At 30.5% G+C, this 5581-nt stretch overlaps 1 long non-coding RNA gene across 1 annotated transcript in view; it reads left to right on the forward strand.

Annotated features, from left to right (window-relative positions):
* The window catches only part of LOC106791943, a 99392-nt gene that overhangs the window by 86164 nt on the left and 7647 nt on the right, over positions 1–5581 (forward strand). The window lies entirely within an intron of this gene.

A 5581-nucleotide genomic window follows, 5' to 3' on the forward strand; every position in this document is an offset into this window, starting at 1 on the left:
TGAAAATTTAGAGGATATATTTATACATGATTAACGAATATTCAATTAAATTTTTAAATGAAAAAAGTTAATTTTCAGCGAGTTATTCGCTATCTTCCAAGTCACTATAAAAAAGGGCCTAAACGGCTGCAGTGATTCCAGCCTTCACACTGTGGATGAAATAAAAAAAAAAAAATTTATAATGTTAATCTAGAAGGTATTGCCTATACAATGACTTATAATTGTGAAAAAAAAAATTAAAATTTAACAAAATGGCAGACTTTTAAATAAAAAACAATCGAATTTTGGTGAAAATTTGGATGATTTTTGGCCCGCCAAAATTACATTTTTTATACAATCGTAAAACTTTTAGGTCATTTTACAGAGAAACATATACGAAATAAGCAGAAAAAAAAATCAAAACGATCGGATGATTCTTCTTCGAGTTAAAACTGCAGCCAATTCGAAAAATGTAGTTTTGAGAAAAACGCGTTCAAACTTAAAATGATTGTTTTCTAATCCCTTAGAAGACTGTAACTCTAAAACTATTTGAAATATTTATTTGAAATTTCGGTATGTTATTTTTAAAGATATAGACTATCAAAATATATGCAACAAAAATAAAAATCAATTTTTTCGAAATCTGACACTAGGTGTGCCCCTTAATGTGCCGAATTTAGCCCAGTTCTTTATCAGCCAGTGCTCATACCTCGTGCGTTACTTCTCCGCCTCCGGGGGTAGCATTTTACGAGGCACCGTTTGTACTCCGGCATCCATCCACTCACCCTAACTACCCCCTCACCCTTACTCACCCCTCAACCCCCTTCATCTTTCTGTTGGTGCGCGCGCGAGCTCACTGTACACGAATACATATTGCCTCCTGGCGGTAGCAGTGCAATTAACATCACTCCGTGTTCAAACCAACCCTCTGTGTCCAGCTTACAGTCCTAGGGATGCTATGTGTATGTGTGTTTGTATGGGTGTGTGTGTGAGAGAGAGAGAAAACTATTATCTTCTCTCTCTCTCGCTGTTTCATCTCCATGGTTGTCTTGGCAACCAACCCTCTCTCTCTCTCTTTCTCTCTTTCGTCATCTAACCGTCCCAAAAACATTGACCTTGTCTTACCATCATGTGGAAACCTCTTTTACGATCGATCGATCCTTCGTTGCATACTTTTATTTTTCTTCTTTATTGTTTTCTAATGAATTATATTAGAGATCAGAAAACTATTATAATGAGATAGATTTTGTTATTCTGTTAAGGTGAATCAAAAGTTCGTATTAAATATATATTTTCTATTTAAACAGAGTAGTGGATTGTTTCTTTGTTTAAAATAGGATATACACGCATATAGAAAATATATTGATATCCTCAAGACAAAGAGGATAATTGTAAGTGGATTACTATGTTCTTTGTCTTACTCCAAAGCTGATATACATATATATATAGTTCTAAATTCATATTATATATATGGAACGGAACAACGCGTCTAACACACGTCATCTACTTTAATTATTTTCGATCTAATAAATTTCTAATTGATCTCGCATCTGTGTATTATCTGTTAACGAAGAAATAGTCGTTGAATAATTAACCAAGATGAACTAGTAGTTAACTTTCAAATCAAATATACATATACATCAATCTATCCCGTATATATGCAAGATCTTAAAAGTATTATATTTAAAACTCATGAATACATAACAACCTATCCCCTATAATTAGGATAACGTGTATATCCCTAGAAACAACTGACACGTACTTTGTTCCAAAATTGTCCTTCGAAAAGTCGATACGAGAAAAAGAAAGAAAGAAAGAAAGAAATAAAGAATAAAATGGGAGAATTGGGGGGATTGGGGGGATTGGGGGTTTTGTGAGGAAAGCCGGAAAGTAGAGTAATCTGATTAGGCAAAGTTTATCCGATCGTTAAATGCCTACGTTCGTTTTAGCTAGTAACAAGTAGAAAAGAGAGATTGAGCGAGTACTACGTGATGGTAGTGATGGTGATGGTACATGGGGGTGGGTGCGAGATGAAGGTGAAAGAGGAAGAATCGTAAGGTACGGGTGTGATGTAGGAAGGGTAGGAAGGGTAGGTAGGAAGGGTGGTGGTGTTATCGGGTCGTGGCACGACTCAGTTTGCTTTTGCCTCCGCTTTTGCATACCCGAATGGACCGAGGAGTGTTCCTGAATCCCATTAACCGCGATGGTGATGGCGGTGGTAGTGGTAGTGGTGGTGATTCGGCTCCTAGAGTTTACTTAACGCCATTGACTATAACGACGACTACTACTATACCAATGGAGGACTCTGTGCGAATCTTGCCAACAAAGCAAAAAACTTTACAAGTATATATGTGTATGCATATATATTATTATATATGAACAAAAATGATTAGAAAAATTTGAAATAATCGAAAAAGTTGCCAAGTACATTATTTGCTAGAATTAAATAAAATTAAAAATATAATTGAAGATATCTAGGCTAATAAATACTAGTCTAGATTGAAACTGTTTTGTTGAGTATTTCAAATTGTAACGGATTAATACTTAACGAAGTGTAGATGTTTTGTATGTTTCGAATATTAAAAATAAAAATAATAATGTATGTTTACTTAAAGAAAAAAAAAAGCTGAACTTTAAAGATTAATGATAAAATTTAACAGGAAACTTGGACATGAAAGAAGTAGAACTTAGTTTGATTTAGTTGGACGTTTCGTCCCTTTATTGGGACACTTCTTCAGCAACTTAATCTTTAAACTTCCGCGTCTTTTTTATTTAATTCGACATACATTTCTCTTTATGTTAATATTCAAAACACAAAACATCTAAACTTCGTTAAATTGATCGTTATTATTTAAGTTCCTCAACAAAACTGTTTCAATCTAGACTAGTGTTTGTTAGCCTAGATATCATCAGTGTAAGGTGTCTTCTATTATTTCTTATGGTTAAAATTTAAAATTCCGTTATAGATGTGATTTAAATTATTCGTGTCCGTTMTAAAATTAACCGTGTTATTSTTTGATATATGAAACATTTCGCTGATATTTCTCTTATACCAATTTTCTTCTAAATCTAAAATAGTTGCCGCGTCAAATTTAAAGTTATGYCCTGTTATGAGATGATGTGCAGCTAACGCTGTCGTATTAGTTTTATTTACATTTGTAGGTTTGCAGTCATTTTTATGTTGGTCTAATCTTTTTTTAAGTTTCTGTTTCGTTTGTCCAATATAACACTTTTCACATTCACACGGTATTTTATATACTAAGTTTGACTGGTCAAATTTGTTTACCTTATTTTTTAATTTGGTATAAATAGAGTTTATTTTTGTTAGATTATAAAAGATCAGTTTGATATTGGTATTTTTAAAAGATTTATTTATTTTATTTACTAAAGGTTTAAAGATTAAGTTGTTGAAGAATAAAGTTCCAATAAAGGGACGAAACGTTCAACTTATTAAAATTAAGTTCTAATTATTTTTTTTGATATCGAAATTCCTTATGATACCTTCTTATTGAGAATTTTATTTTTCGACGAGAGAAACAATTGATTAAAAAGAAAATATTTTTCATATTTAATAGATATAATAATTTCAACAAACAAACAAAAATAATTTTATTCTATTAAGAAATATATGTATTTCCTTTTCTATATCCAATTTATTATAGAAAACTTATCTACGATATTCTATGTGTATGTATATATTTCTTTTTCTTTTCTCTCTCTCTCTCTCTCTATCAAAGATTACTTTTTTCTTAAAGAGTAAAGGGAGTGGGGGAGAAAAAGGAAAAAAAATTAGGATGGAAAATGTAAATGCAAAGTTTGAATATCGAAATTGGATTGCTTAGGATTAAATTATTGGATAACGGTAAATCCAATCGTGCATAGTTGGAATGTAAGTTTCTCGTATACAAATATGTATAGATTTCATATATGTTTAATGTATATGTATATAATAGGATGACCAAAAAGTTTAAAAGCAAACTTATACTACGTATTACTGAGATCGAATAGACGAAAATAGTTTCTATAAATTGATGTCCGAAAATGCTTTATTGAAAAGTGTGTTGTAATGTATAAATCTAAATAATTTAGTTAAACTGAATTAGATTATATATTATTATTAGATTTATATAAAATTGCACAGATATACAAATGAATAGAAAAGTTTTCTAAAATAAATTGTGGTTGTTTGTAATTTTTAAATTTGAAAAATAGAATATGTAATTAATTGAAGAGAAAAAAGAAGAAAAAAAAGGAAAGTTTATTAAAAAAATCATTTGGATAACGGCATATGTATATTAATGGTGTCGAAATGCTAGAAGGAAGAGAAGGTCATTATTCTGACCCCCCTATGAGCAAAAATGGAAGGGTCAAAATGACGTGTGACTATGGCTCGGTTCATTAAACGAATTTACATACGTAATCGCATTCCTACTCGGATCCTAGACTAGATGTTAACTTATACGAACAGCAGTCAGTAACGAACACGAAGTTTACCTGTTGCCAGTATTTTCCTAACATTGTGTGCTGTTAACTTTTCCATTATCGTTATTTGAATCAAATCAAATTCATCTATCCAATATTCTTTATATATTTTTTTGTTTATATCATATTAATATATTAAAAGAGATCACAAGATTATTTTATTAATATTAAATTCTATTACGTTCAATTAAATCATCCTTACACGAGAAAATAAATATTTTTATATATAATATATATTATTATATATTATTATATTAATTATATTATATTTAATATATAAATATTTTCATCAAATGTGTTGCATACATATTCAACATGACGAATGTTCATTCCATCGAAGTGCGGTTTCAACAGGTGACTATTTTATTTAATTTTATTTTTTCTTTTTTCCAATATATACAAGTAAATGATAGAGAAATAAGGAAAGGAAAGAAGAAAAATATTATATTTGTAATACGACACAAGAGAATACAAGAGTTTTAAAGTGAGGACACCAACCTCGACATCGTAATATCGCATTCGAATACAATGGCTTGCTCATTAGCATTTCGTGGCCCCTTTTCAGGGTCTTGTCACCTCGGTTGACCCCTTTGAACGGTTTCCCGACCAACGTGTACGCATTTGTGGTTACGTAAAACTCTCCTTCCCTACTCTGGATTTTTCTCATACACACACACACGCGCAAAAACACACATATACTTATCGGATCGATCTTTTAGGTCTTTTCGTGCAGCTGCTTTTGCTACAAGAAAAGAAAACCAAATCAGAGACCTTCCTCTATTTATGTATGTATATATTCTATTATTATGTACATATATATATATGTATTTATGCAAGTATATATTTAGTCGAGTAATAAATAGTTGCTTCATATTTTAGTATATTAAAGAGTTAAATGAAATTTTCTAATTAAAAATAAATATAATTCAAATAAAATCAGATTAGCATAAGTGTTATGTTAAGGGGTTATGTGGGTTTGGGACTTTCAAAACAATTTTTTTCTTTTTTTATCTTTTTAAATTCACAACAACATCAGAGACCTTCCTCTATTTATATATGTATATATTCTATTTATATGTACATATATATATATGTATTTATGCAAGTATATATTCAATCG

Source organism: Polistes canadensis, unplaced genomic scaffold, assembly GCF_001313835.1.
Source record: "Polistes canadensis isolate GaletaPanama2010 unplaced genomic scaffold, ASM131383v1 scaffold_356, whole genome shotgun sequence".
NCBI lineage: Eukaryota > Metazoa > Arthropoda > Insecta > Hymenoptera > Vespidae > Polistes > Polistes canadensis.